Here is a 14,473-nt window from a genome sequence, read left to right on the forward strand (position 1 = left end):
AAATTATAAAATATTGATTATTTATTGAATTTAATTATCCATAAAATCATAATTTATACTATTATTACATAATTTCATATTAATTTTGTAATATATTAAATTATTATTAATTTCAATATTATGTTATAATTATTTTTCTACTTCGAAGATTTTTTTTTAATTTATTACTTAGTTTTGTTATTTAACTATTTAAAATCTAGTTATGATAAATATTTAAATAATCTAAAAAATATTTAAAATTTTTTGTTATTTGAATTTTATTTATTTAAAGCTATTACATGTTATTAACTATTTGAAAAACATTTAAATTGATAATCCAAAAAAAACATAATTTAAATTGTTAGTACATAATTTTGTGATATATTTTGTAAAAAAATAAAATTATTTTTTGTGTATTCAATATATATTTTAAAGTTATTATATAATTTTGTTATAATATTTAAATAATTCTTAAATTTTTAATCCAAACTTTCTTTAGATAGATATAGATAAAAAATAGGGGAGAGGATAAATAGGAATTAGAGATAATTTATGAGAGAAACTCTCTACTAAATTTAGAGATAATTTTGGAGATAAATAGGAATTAGAGATAATTTAGAAGATAAATAGGAATTAGAGATAATTTTAGAGAAAGTGGGGGAGGTAGTTTAGGAGAAATTTTGGGTGAAGAGTTTACTTAAGTTGTGGGAAAGTGCATCTTATTGGTTGTTTAATCTAATCAAGATAAGCAATGATTACAGTTTTATATTTTTAGAACAAAAAAAAAAAGAAAAATACTAAAAATGGAGAAAAATAGATAAATAGTTTCTCTCAAATGAGAGCTATGGTGACATGGCAGTACTAGTTTTAATATATATATATATATATAATTAGAGAGAGAGAGAGAGAAAGAGAGAGAGAAGCAATATATTTTAAAAAAGTTAACCTATTTTTGCCTTAAAGATAGGCTTTTGCCTTAAAAAGTTAGCCTAATTTTTATTTATTTTAAATATATTATTTTTATTGATATTAAACCCCAACAGTTGCCTTTATATGCTATTACCCTTTTATTATAAACTGATTATTTACATGTTATCAACGTGCACTCATCTAATCACAGTGTATTTATTTAGTGAGTAATCATAGTCTTCATGATTAGTGCATTCTTTGACTGATAGAGTTACAAATGAATCAAATCCTTCTTTTTTTTTTCCGCTTCTAACAAATGGATGGAAACATTGAACTGAATCCTATAGCTCCAAATATGATTTCTTTTTATGTTAAAATTTTCAAATTCCAATTGGATATTTTCCATCAGATATTAAATGGTAATAAATAAATTAAGGAAAATTATCTAAAACTTACCATGAGTTTTCAGCATTTTGTTAAACTCATTACAACTTTTCAAAATGTCTAAAACTCACCATGCCACTAACTTGACGTTAAATAGACTAACGGGTGTTAATATATTACCACTATAACCTTCATATAAAAATATAAAATATATACAAATACATAAAAACATTGAAATTACAAAAATTATAAAAAATTATAGAAATTACAAACAAAATAAAAAATTATTTTCAAATGATAAAAACTATAAAAATTGAAAAACAAAATTAGAAAATAAAAATTGTAGAAAAAACACCAAAAACTATAGAAAAACACAAAAAATTGTAAATAAATAACAAAAATGCATGAAAATTTATATATTGTAGAAAATAGAAAAATGTAAAAAAAACAGAAATTATAAAAAACATTGGAAATTATAACAAAACGCTAAAAATACAAACAAAACAAGAACATTGAAAACTGAAAAAAAGCATGGAAATTGTTATTTGGTCATGAAAATTGTTATTTATGCTAACATGGATACCTCTGTTAAGAAGCATTAACGGTGCACTAACAGAATGTGAGTTTTGGAAATTAAAAACTTACTAACATGGTGAGTTTTAGATATTTTGAAAAGTTATGGTGAGTTTAAGATAAATGTTGAAAACTCATTGTGAGTTTTAGACAATTTCCCATAAATTAAAAGACAAATTTCTTAAATTACCCTTATTAATTAGCTAACTGACATAATGTACCCTTATTATTTAACTATATTGTCTTAAACCATCCCTATTGTTTCATACAATTAACCATCTTTACTCTTGCCATTAGTGTTCATTAATATTTTGTCATAATTTGTATACACATAACACCATGTAACTTGTAATTATTTTAGGGTAAAATATAAAACCTCCCTTGAAGTTTCTGACAATTATAAAAACCTCTCCTATAATTTCACTTTAATAAAAATCTCCCCTGAATTTTAAAAGATTTCGACAAAAACCTCCCTTTTATCACTAATTCAAACGAAAAACCATTTAAGTATGAAAGTGCCCTTGATTAATCGTTAGGGCATCATTAAAATATTTCAAAATACCGGTTCCTAATTTATCTTTAAAGAAGCTTATTCAGCAATTCACTTTGTTCTGACAATCGACTACCAGTGGCTGAAACAGGTGGTAGGAGTCGTGACATTACAAGAGCAATTTTTGTCAGTAGTTTGGCAGGTGTAGAAGCTATGAAATTGCTTGCCAGGTTTTTAGCCGATGGCTTGCAAAAGGGACGGGTGAAGAGAGGAAGAAGCTCGCTTATGAGATCTAGTTACTTGTAAAATCAAGCATATTCAACGAATTTTGCTTGGCAGATGCAACACAATCCCCAATTTATTAAAGATTCTATCCACGACTAATCCATCAATACAAGAGAATGCCATGACAGCCCTGTTAAACCTTTCAAAACATTCCAAGAGCAGAATGTTAATTGTCAACAACAATTGATTGGGATTGATTTTGGACGTTCTAAGAGGAATTGCAAAACATTCTAGCAGTTGTTACATTTTTTTTTTTTAATCTTCAGTTAAGGAGTACATGAAACTAATTGGAGAGATGCCAAATGCAATCTCTCCCTTGGTAGAGTTAATGAAGATTGGAATAGCTCGTGGTAAGAAAATGCTTGTGAGGAGAAAGCAAACCATCGCTGCTGAGAGTTGCAGCGGTGGTCAAAATAAACAAATGAAGGGAAAACATAAAGAAGAAAAAGAAACAAAAGATGGGGAAGAAGAGAAAGAGAGGGAGAGAGAAATAAACGAAAAAATAGGATAGGGAAGAGAAGAGAGGAGAGAGAGAGAGTTTTAGGGGGTCAACGTTGATAGTTGCCGAAACTTTGTCCGCTGCCATTGTAAAGAAGATGAACAATGCCTTTCGGTTGCTCTGGCTTGATGGAAGAGATGAGGGACAATGGGGATGGAGAACAAAGATGGAGAAAGAAGAAATCAAGGACAAAAAATAGTGAGGGGAGATTGGGTGAAGGATTTCTTGTCATTCCCTCGTTCTGCGACAAGAGGAAGGGGAAGCAAGGGCAATTCCGGTATTTTGAAATATTTTAATGATGCTTTAACGATTAATTAGGGGTATTCTTGTAATTTTAATGGTTTTTTGTCTGGGCTAGTGGGCTAATAACAGAAGAGAGGTTTTTGCCAATTCTTTAAAAGTGCAGAGGAGGCTTTTATTAAAGTGAAACTGAAGAGGTTTTTATGATTGTCAGAAACATTAGGGGAATATTTTACCCATCATTTTAAAACCCAAAGTTACTTTTCATCCCTTTATCTTGATTCAGCGCCCCTTCCTTCTCCAACTTTTTTTTTTCTCCTTTTTTTTTTTCTTATTTTCTTTATTCTTCAAGCTCACGATGCCACCTATTTATGACAGTCATCAACTCCTTAATTTGAGAATTCAAATAGACATCTCTTCAAAAATCGTCTTCCGGATCACTGGAACCAAATAATACAAAATCCATTCACTTTTGTTTTTAACTTTTATCGCATTTCATATGTAAAAGACCTAAAACTCTGTTTTAAATCTCTCTTCAACTTTGTTTCTATAGAAATGATGGTGGGTCCGTCGAATGGTTTCCTTAAAAAATTGAATGACATGGGGATTGACGTGGTAGGGCAAGTTTTTATATTGTTTACAGTTTCTACCTTTTAGGTTTCTGGGTTTACTTTGTAAAGATTTAGATGAGACCTGCCGCCTCACAAGCGTGTCACACACACATCATACCATGTATTGAGAACATCTTTCATATTTATTAGTTATTATTCACGGGAGATGTTCTCAATGCACGGTGGATGTATCTATAAGGCGCCCATTTGTAAGCAGTAAATCCCGCTACGTTTTAGATGCAACTTATTTGGCCCTCACATCAAAACCAACATATCTGCACGCTTGTGTCTTCCAAGCACCACCCACTGTGTCCAGATCTGCTCCTCACAATATGGCTCCTCAAACTGTTCTCACACAATTTAAGAGTGCCACGTGTCTTTTGACTCGTGCCTAAAGAACACATGTGCGAAGGACAAATTCATCCCGTTGGCTCTAAAAACCCCCAAATTCAACTTTTATGTTGCATTCTCCCTCTTGCCCGTACATAATTTCTCTCTTCCAGAGACAACCCTATCCCCCATCGACTGCCTTCCTCTCCTCGTCTCTCTGAAGTTTTGGGAGAAGAAAGATAGAGAAACCAAAGAAGCTACAGTAGCAGAAGGTGGAGAAGTTGCGGCAACTGAAGCAGCCTCCTGACGAAACCTCTGAAAAGCCCACTCGGACGAGCTCCGGTTCATCTTAAAATCCTCCCCTTGTTGTGCCATTGATGAATTAGTAGGTGGCGGCCAAAATTGGTCGGAAATATCATCCACTGAGAACACCCAATCCATCTCTCTCTCTCTCAATTTACTCTTTTATTTTCCTCTATTGATTTTATCGCTCACTCATTCAATCTTCTGTGAGTTCTATCTATGATTCTCCGTGGCCTAGTTTTTTGTTCTCACTCGTGGCAGTATCAGAACCGGAGAAAAGGAGGAGACGACTTTTTCTCTAAGCTCATCTCATTAGGCCTACTATGAGAAATTTATTGTTTCTTATAAAATTAGAAAGGGGCAAGTCTTTGGTTTTGAATAAAACCAATTTATCGGGGTGGATATGTTTTACTTCCCTCCTTGGTTTCAACAGGAAAATGGGGGATCGTTTTTCTGAATTTCTTCAAGACCCAGAAAACAAAGTGAAAGTTTCTACCAGAAAAAAAAAAAGGAAACATAGTGAGAACAAAGGTGAAGCTATTGCTTTTCTCTCTATGACTATGAGCTATGGTGGTTGTGAAAAGGATGTTGATCATCATTTCTTAATTGCCGCCAAGGAGAGGAAGGCAGTTGACGAGGAAGTTTTGGCTCTGGAAGAGAGACGTGTTATGTTCAGGCGGGAAGTTGAATTTGGGGGTTTTGAGGTGCCAATGGGATGAACTTGCTGGTCACACATGTATTCTTTAGGCCCAAGTCAAAGACGCGTGGCACTCCTAAATTGTGTTAGGACAGTGTGAAGAGCCATGTTGTGAGGAGCAGATCTGGACTCTCATCCACTACCCACATAGGAAGATCCCCACGTTTACTTCCATAGTGCTGCCTTCTACAATTGACATAGCAATTCCAAAAAAAATACAGAAAAGTATAAACAGGCCTAATGCAGATTTTTGAATTTTATGTAGAAGTATAAACATTCAAAATGTCAAAACCCTCATTCCATACACTAATGCCTGCTCGTGAATTAGAATCAATTGTGAATTAATACCTACCTAATTATATTTTGGCCCTAGAAATTTTTATGCTGGACTGAATCGTCCTTCTCCCAAAAAAATATGCTTGGGTTTTGTATATGAGAGAATACACTTAGAACGTAATCAATATGCCCAACAGGCAAGAGGGCACAAAATCCCATGATCGAGCATAGGATAAGATGGTGGAGCCGTGGAGTGGAGGCCCTCTAAGAAACCCACCTCCCTCGAGACATTGCATCTTACCAAGATATCCTGAGTCTGGGCAACGCCGGCTGCTATAGTGGAAAAAGTATCATAATCTATTGTCGCTGTTTTCTTTACGTTAGAGAACTCAACGCTCAGTCGTCTGACCACCGGCAGTCCATACATCATATACTCTTTCTGTTGTTCTTCTTTTGCAAGAAGACTAGGAGCTCTCACTACTGTTGGTGCTTACTTGGAATCAGAAACCGCTCGATTCCACTACTTCTGATGCCTTTGATCCTTTGGTTTGTAGGATAAATCCATCATTCTCAATTTCTATTCCATTGCCATCATCGTTGACTTAAAATTCTGGTTCAGCTCTGTCGCTTAGAAGTGAGGGTTGTGTACAATAACTCAATAAGAAGAGTATGGTTGCTGTTCAGGATTGTTAACTCAACTTTCAGACATGACCTCAATAAGAAGAGTATCATTGCCGCTTGTTAACTCGAAAAAGATGAATAGTGATTTTTTTTTGAATTTTTGGAAGTTGCAGTGGTATGTGGAGGGCAAATTTAACATTTTATTTCTTTTTGTTACATTCAATGATGATGTTAATTGTAAGAAATAGTAAGGATGTTTTAAGACAATATGTAAATAATAAAGATAGAATTAGTAAATTAGCTAAATCATAAGAATAGTTTAAGAAATTTATGAAAATGACCGAAAGATTATATGTTATTATATTTCATGAATTATTTACATTAAAGTGTAACCTATTATGTAACAGGAAAAAGACAAAAAAAAACCTATCACACAACAATCAAACCAACCTCATTTAAGAGATGTAATATACATTTTAAGTAATAAGAGTATATATTTAAATTAAATTGAATGGGACTGAATATGACCGGATTGATCCAATTATAAATGGATCGTACCCTTTTTTTTTATAAGAAATAAGAAATCAATAACGAAAAGAAGAAGAGGCTAAACATAGCGGGGAGTAGCACATTCCCAAATGTCAGTACAAGAAGTACATTTTAAAGAAAAAGGAAAAGAGGCAAGAGAAGAAATATTGGAATGAACACAATTTGCGAGCCAATCAGCAACCCAATTCCCTTCCCAATAAGTGTGCTCGTATTCAACGCCGTTCATCCCATCGATCAAAGTCCTGCAGCCTTAAATGATCCTTTCCGGTCTCCATGGAGGGTCCACTTGATTCTTCAAACTGTTAATAACTAACTTGGAGTTACTCTAAATGGATCACACCCTTAATGAAATATAAATTGACACCCCTTTGGTTCATAGGGATCTGGAATCATACCATTTTCAACTGTTTGATTGAATGGAATTAGAATTTCATCTCATTCCTGAATAGTTCTTCATTTGAGAGAATGACCATTCCTTCCCCTCCCTTGGGAATGAAATCCAATTTTAGCTAATTTTAATTTCTATTTCAATTCATGTATGAACTAAATAGAGATTAGACCATTCCATTTCGCATTGGAATCTTTTAACCGTTTTAAAAGTGAAAATTTAGGGGGGCCTTAGTGAGTTCCCATTACATATAACTGAGGAAGAGTTTTAGACTTTAGATGCTCATTTTTTACTGTTGACATAGCAACTGAGCATAAAAAACAGAAAAAGAACTAGGATGGTGGTAGGCAATTGTGCCATGTCCACATGACAAGGCGCTGCGTTTGACTTACTTCTTTGTTTTTTTTTTCTTGCGTTGAGGTACGAGATAAGTCAATCCATTATCCATGCATACATGGCTTTAAAAATGAAGAAGATGGAACTATCTTCTTATTGGTTTGGATTTTAGTCTTGACAAAATAGAGAAGTCGATTGTGAAGAAAATTTGGTATAAAATGCGGAAGATAGGATGTATAAAGGACCCTCTCAACCACAGTAGCCATATTAGACTTTTCTCATGTGAAAGGCATCCTGTACAGATGACAAATGAAAAGACTCTTTTTTTTATCACATCACAACGCCACGGTCCCATCTTTTAAACTGAAAGTTTTCAAATGTGAGGACTGAGGAGAGTAGGAACTTTGAAATTGGTGGTATACTTCTGTTACCAACTAGAGTTACGGCTTACGAATATACTGAAATTTATGAATAAGGCGCTGTTTCAAAGTTCCAAAGATAGGACCTTTTGCAAATATAGGTATCAAGTAAAAAACCATTCTTTTAGCATTGAATAAAACAAACATCAAAGACATTATTAGATTCGTTTAAAGTTAGGGTATAATACAGAGAACTACCCTATACTTTGGGGGAGTTACGCCTAAAATCAAACAATCATCCAGGACTTGCTTAGATTCATAGAAGTTTAGATATAATACAGAGAACTCCCCTATACTTTGGGGGTAGTTACACCTTAGAAAACTATCATGCATTACATCCAAAATTTTATTCCAACACTATTGCTGCCGATGGCACTTTTCAGTTTTGAACTTTTATAAGACTATTTTGCCTTTTCCTTGGTTAGAACCAATAATGACAGAGATGCTCTACTCTTTTAACTCATTCGATTCTTTATTGATAAAGAAAATTCAAAAATTAATTTTTTGAATATGCAATTAGTATCACTACCCCAAGCTACAGGGTTCTTTGTATTTTACACTAAAAGTTCTGATTTATGGACTTCAGAAATAACAAGTTTGCTTTAGAAAGAAGCTCAAAAATAGAACTTCGGAATAAGTAGTAGGAAAGCAAAGAGTGTTTGATACTTATATATCATGGGGCTACACATGATACTACTCCAACAACGGGATTTGATCCTACTCCAACAAGCCAGAGACCTTACCAACTAAGCCATCATCAGTTGGTAATTAAAAAATATATCTTTTGAGTATATATCATTTTCTCCCTTATTATATACATATAAACTTCTTTTTTATTCTTTCCAGCATCCCTAAATGGTGCAAAGGATTACTTCCAAAAAGGCCCCCTACTAAAGTTAATTATTGAAATTAGTCTTTCTAAGCGTGGATTGTTTAGCAAATTTCTTGTTAGGCAATGGAAACTATTGTGAATATTTCATGCTCTCCTATAGCGTGTGCCTGCAATTACATTCTCTCCGCTATGACATCCTTTCCCATCTCTTCGCCGGTGGTATATTAGCTTTTTAACAAAGGACATGCAGAACAATCAAGATCTCTTAATCTTGTAGGTAGAAAATCAGGCAGTTGACTGTACCAATTCTTATGGATGCAAAGTTGCAAACGGATTTTGAATCAGGGTATATTCGAATCCAATCCGATGTTGTTCATGTCGAATCTGATCCAATATGAAGATTTGATCGGATCTGATAGGACTCAATTTGAATTCGAATTCTATTCATAATTCAAATCTTCGAATCTGGTTTAATCCAACTTGTTTTCTTTAAAAATTAATAAATTATTAAAAAAAATTAAAATATACTAATTTAAATAAAATAAAGGGTAAAATACAAAAACCTCCCCTGTGTTTTCTGACAATTATAAGAACCTCCCCTCAAATTTTACTTTAACAAAAACCTCCCCTCAAATTTTACTTTAACAAAAACCTCCCATAAACTTTTGAAAAACTTTACACATACCTCCCTTCCATTAGTGACCCAGACGGAAAATGTTCAACGATGCATTAATTTTTCAAAATGACCATCCTACCCTTTTAAAGCATTCTCGCATGACATGAAAACGTCATTCCCACAAATTAAAGATTTTGAGTGTGTAGACTATAGGCAATAGCACCAATAGGCAAAAGCACGTGCAATGCAAATTCCTCATGTTGGTAATTTGAAAAGTATGTAGACCATTCCTGTGTGGCGGTGTCCCTCTTTCTTTCAACCTTCTTCTCTATTGAGAGGGATGTTGAGGCCAGCCTCGCCAAGCTCCAAGGCGAAGACTTTGAATACTACATGAAGATCTATTCCATAATCCTTGGCCGGAACAGCAAGAAATCAACTGTCGACGTCTACCTCGCTAGCCTTAGCGGTGGCATGAACATCTCCCTCATCTTCTACGATTTCCAGCGATGCCGCTTCGCCCAGTCGTTGGAAAGAACGGATGCTTCGTCGAATGTGTCCTCCACCTCCCTAGTAACTCTACCGTCAAGATTGACTCCCAAGACCTTTTCCAGATTGGCGACAAAAAATTCTACCTCCTCCTTATTGTCTACAACATCCTTAGAGGTTCTCTGCTTGCCACATCCCTCACTCTCCTCCACCCTTTCTGTCGTCCACTACATCTGCCCTTTGCATGGGTTGCGTTGCCTCCACCGCTGCATCACTCTTCCAAGAAGGGGCGGGGGTAGGGCATCGAGTGATTATTTGGACGATGATGAGGAAGACACCAATAACACTATTGTTGCTAGTGCTAGCAAGAAATTACAGAGAGAATGGCATGAGATGTTTGGATATGGTGGATTGAGAGGAAAGACAAGGTCATCTGGACAATTAGAGAAAAAGTCAGAAACTAGGTCAAGAGATACTGTGCTTTCTGATCTTTGTGGTCCAAGAGAATGGATGCCCATGGCAAAACTTCATTTTGAGCTTGTAGAGCAATATGGAAATGTTTGGCATCAAAGGACTGGCCTTTCAATGAATCTAAGGGAATACCATGGTTAGGACTGCTTACATTGCTAAGGAATATCCAAAACATTTTGTCATCAACACACGGTCCAAGGGGCATGTAACGTTAGAGTTTGTCTACTTGGTGTCCTTGCTTTTATGAGTTAACTTGCGTGGTCGAGTATTTACAATGCGATTCTTCCTGAGGCATGGCACCGGTGACCCTTAACCCCTTTTCTCTGTTTTTTTCAGTGTTCTAGATGGCTTGCTTAAAGGAAAAGTCTCCTCTTCAAAAAAAAAAAAAAGTGTAATTAATTATGATAGGTACCAAAACCACATGTAATAAAGAGAGTAAGAAAATCATCATCCCTGTTCTCCATCTTGAGCATATTCAAGTGTTAGAAGCCGCACAACAGGGACGATGTGGGTGTCGAAGCAAGAAACAAGGGATGGCTACATCGTAGTGATGAAGACAGAGGGAATTGGCTGGGTGAACCAGATATAGATGAGAAAACCACACAGTTCATTACAAAGTTGTATGCAACCCACATATCAAATCTCGAATGGCAAATTGTTATAGTTCAATGGATTGACTCAGCAATCAAGGATGGAAGATTGAAAGAAGAGGAAGAAATCGATAAAGAAATAATATGAAAAAATGGAAAGGAAAAGAGGATAAAGAGGTTTCTCTTTGAATGAATGGAGTTTGGATGAGAGATTTCATCCTGCGTTACTCCTCTTACTGGATAAATTGGGATAGGAAAAGAGGGTGAAGAGGTCGACAGCGGAGAAGAAGATAACATGTCGACAGGGGTATTTTAGTAAAAACAGATGCAAATCATTCGCAAAAAGGTAAAATATGCATTTGGGAAAAATTGATTTACCAGTTTAACATTTTCCGTCTTGGTTATTCACGAAAGGGAGATTTTTGTCATATTCTTTAAAAATCTAAGGGAGGTCTTTGCTAAAGTGGAACAATAGAGGAGGTTTTTATGATTGTCAAAAACTTCAGGGGAGTTTTTTGTATTTTACCCTAAAATAAAAACAAAAAATACAAGTATTTTATATTATTTTCATACATATTTATATTTATAAATAATATAATAAATTTATAAAAGTATAATACAAAAAATATATTTATAAATAAATAAATAACATATATATATATATATATATATATTATAATTATATTTATAAATATAATATATATTGGATCAGATAAGGGTGATCCAAATCCAATCCAATTTCTAATCATATCCTATTATCCTATCCTATCCGATTTGAAGATTGGAATAGGAGTAATCCAAATTCAACTAAATACGATCAATCATTTGCACCCCCACCGACTCTTGGGGCTGGTGAAACAATGTAGACTGACTAGGGGAGGCGAGAGAGATTCCTGGTAGTTTGTAGTTTCAGTTGATTGACTCTTTATAACCAAAAATAAATGTCTTACCAAACCACGGAAAAGAAAAGATTTTTAACATAAACAGATTGTCATTCGGACCGTGGTCCCCTCTAAACTGGACAACTATGAAGCTCACGGCGTGATCTTGCATCCAAAAAATTCAACATGGATGCCTAATTATGCATGGGTCAGCATGCATATCAATCATACAGCTCATACTCTGGCTCCTCAGCTGTCCTTCAATGTAGATTCTACCATGAGATGGTTTGAACATCCTCCAAGATGTATTGAAAATTTGTTGGTGGAGCTATCTCATTCGTAATTCCCCATTGTTTTGTTGGTTGAATGAAACATGCCAGAAGGTTATGTCCAAATATGTTTTCACAATCACAAGTAGCAATAAACCAATATTAATACAATAATAAAATTGCTTTCTGTTTTTTCTTATATTTCCTGATAGGTCCTCACTTCCGTTCTGCTTCCGGTGAGCTGGTTCGAGGGAGCTCGCCCTCCTAAAATGGACGTGAGGTTGAAGAAGACAACAGAAGAGAGAGAGAGAGAGAATCATTCATTCTATTTTACGCATTCGTTGATAGGCCTATATAGCTATATAGTGCATGGCCAGTTAACAACTTGTAACCAACACTGACTGTCCTGCACGATTCTTAACATTCTTAACAGATTATGATTGCTTTCCATCACGTGGACGTCGGGTATACACTAATTTAATGGGTGGTGCCATACGTGTGATACTAGTAGTTTTCTGGGCTAAGACTTGGGCCTTCTGGGCCCAATTTGCGCCAACTGGGTTGGCTTTTCTTCTGGGCTTAACATTCCCTCCTCCTTCGAGAATGACCTTGTCCTCAAGGTCAAGGGTGGGAAATTACTTCCAAAGTTGGTCATAATCCTCCCACGTGGCATCTTCTTGAGGCAGGCCACGCCATACAATCGGAGCCTACTTATGGACCTTGCTGCCCTTTCGAACCCAACATAAATCCTTAACCACTAGAGGTTCGAACGTTACTTCTCTTGCTTCTGTGAATTGAGGGAGGGTGGGACTGATAACATCAATGGACAAGCAACGCTTCAAGAGACTGACATGGAATATGGGGTGCAACTTGCATTCTGCAGGTAAGTGGAGGCGGAAGGCGATAAGCCCAATTCGCTCTGCCACTTGAAATGGGCCGAAGTATCTTGGAGATAGTTTCTGGGATGCCCTCCGAACTAGAGATGCTGTCTATAAGGTTGGAGCCACAGATAGACCCAATCCCCAACAGAGAATTCTAATTCCCGAGGTTTCTTATCATAGGCTAACTTCATTTGTTGTTGGGCCTGTTGTAAGTGGAATTTGAGGAGCTTACTTGCCTGTAATTTTGCCTCAACCTCAGCTACCGGCGAAGTGCCCGGCTCATAAGGCAAGATAAAAGCAGGTTCGCACCCATAAAGCACCTTGAAGGGAGTCATTCCGGCTAAGATCTGGAACGTGGTATTATACCAATACTCAACCCATGGCAGCCACTTGGCCCATTATTTGGGTCTATCACCCACAAAACATCTCAGGTATGCTTCCAGGCAGCGGTTGACCACTTTGGATTATCCATCCGTCTGAGGATGGTAATTGGTGGAATGCAACATCTGAACTCCTTGAGCTCGGAAATAGTCCTTCCAAAAAGTACTCATGAAGAGAGGATCCCGATCTGTTAAAATAGACTGGGGTGTTCCGTGGAGTTTGGCCACTTTCCGAATGTAAGCCTGGGCCACTGTGGCTGCTGAGTAAGGTCGGGAGAGGCCTATAAAGTGAGCCTACTTAGTCGGTCCACCATCACCAACACCACCGATTTTACTTGGGATGTGGGTAACCCAGTTACAAAGTCCATGGTGACTTCTTCCCACACTCTCTCTGGGATGGGTAGAGGTTGCAATAACCTGGACGGAGTTTGAGTGCTATATTTCTGTTGCTGGCAAGTAGTACATCGGGCAACAAACTCTTGTACCATTCGTTTCATACCCTTCCAATAATAGTGGGTTGCCAAGCGTTTGTAGGTGCGGAGAGCTCCGGAATGACCTCCTTGGGTCAAATTATGGAATAGCGGAAGTAACTCTTGGCGATACTTGGACTCTTCCGACACCACCATACGGCCTTTGTAGAAGAGAATACCATTCTTGACTGTGTACCCAGAAGTCTGTGCAGAATCCTCAAGGATTTGGACCCGAATTTGGGTTAAATGAGGTCATCATGGATTTCTTGTTTCAGTTGGTCAGATAGAGGGTAACTTAGTCGTGACAAGCCCATTACATGAAAGTTATCAGCTCTGGAGAGTGCATCCGCCAACGCATTAGAGGTAAAGTCAAACCCCATTAACTTGTAGGCCCACTTTTGCTGGTCAAGGCCTAAAACTCGCTGTTCCAGTAGGTGTTTGATGTTGTGGTGGTTTGTCCTAACAGTAAACCTTCGGCCCAGGAGATATGCTCTCCATTTCTGAACCGCCAGAGTGATGGCCATAAGCTCCTTCTCGTAAGTAGACTTAGTTTGAGCCTGAGGAGAGAGAACCTTGCTGAAGTAGGCCAAGGGTCGGCCGTGCTGCATCAGAACTGCATCTATACCTTTACCTGAGGCGTCAGCCTCCACTATAAACTCCAGATTGAAATCAGGAAGGGCAAATGTAGGTGGGGTGGTTACGGCTTCC

At 36.4% G+C, this 14,473-nt stretch overlaps 1 pseudogene; it reads left to right on the forward strand.

The window, feature by feature from the left end:
* Positions 1-5,040: 5,040 nt before the first annotated feature.
* On the forward strand, positions 5,041-11,329 carry LOC148867969 (FHA domain-containing protein FHA2 pseudogene; annotated as a pseudogene).
* The last annotated feature ends 3,144 nt before the right edge of the window (positions 11,330-14,473 follow it).

Source organism: Nelumbo lutea, chromosome 2 (assembly GCF_056320005.1).
Source record: "Nelumbo lutea isolate HS-2025 chromosome 2, American lotus-T2T, whole genome shotgun sequence".
Classification (NCBI taxonomy): Eukaryota; Viridiplantae; Streptophyta; class Magnoliopsida; order Proteales; family Nelumbonaceae; genus Nelumbo; species Nelumbo lutea.